Source organism: Fulmarus glacialis, unplaced genomic scaffold (assembly GCF_000690835.1).
Source record: "Fulmarus glacialis isolate BGI_N327 unplaced genomic scaffold, ASM69083v1 scaffold12469, whole genome shotgun sequence".
In the NCBI taxonomy this organism is placed as follows: domain Eukaryota; kingdom Metazoa; phylum Chordata; class Aves; order Procellariiformes; family Procellariidae; genus Fulmarus; species Fulmarus glacialis.
This window is the reverse complement of record NW_009232665.1, coordinates 5,152-6,031: the sequence shown is the minus strand read 5'-3', so window position 1 is coordinate 6,031 and position 880 is coordinate 5,152.

Below are 880 nucleotides of genomic sequence, written 5' to 3'. Positions count from 1 at the left end.
AAGGCTGTAAAACACTCTTATAATGGTGGCTTTCACATGCTCCAGACCTTCCACTCTGTTCTCCTCCCAGGCCAAAACTGTCCATAGACTCTGCCTGAAGCTTTGATAAGTTCAAAATTAAATCCTTCTCTAAGTGAGAAAGATTGTTGTTTTTTTAAAAAAATATACTTTTATACATTATACTTACATATCTATGATCCATATAGAAATATCACCCACAAAAATGCATTTTAAAGCAGAAGATGATGCAGTGTTTGAAGAATCTCAGATCTGCCCTGGACAGACTTTCCCTCGATATTCGCTGTATCACAGTAGCTCCACAAAACCCCAGCCAGGACGGGAGCTGCAGGGTGCCACTAGCATACGGATGAACACACGCAGAGCCCAAAGGATTTTACAACTGGCTCTGCAGAAAAAGCCAGTGCCACCAACACTGTGGCAAACTGGTCCCAGTTCAGAAAAACATCCCGCTTCAGCCAAGTACATAAATGCATCTGTATGGGCTCACCTCGGTGATGGGACCCCGAGGCACCCAGCACATGAAATCAGGGACGCTCGTGCCATAGGGTTTGGTGCGGGCCCTGCAGGTGACACCGACAGCTCGGGAGGTGCGTCCCCGCTCCCGCGCAGCCCCGGGGCTGGGCTGGGCTACGTCTCCCGGTCCCCCGTCTCCAGCTCCCTGCTGCAGGCTGGTGGGCAATGCAGAGCCACAAACTGAGCACCCGGGCTGCAAGAGGCGCTGATGAGGGGGGACAGCCAGAAGTGAGTGGTTATGCTTAAAGGTCACCGCAAATACACCCTGCAGCCTCTCCAGGCAAGAACATGCATGCCAAGCCAAACCCATAAGCTGGGCACAGCTGGATGCATGGGATTGCAACGC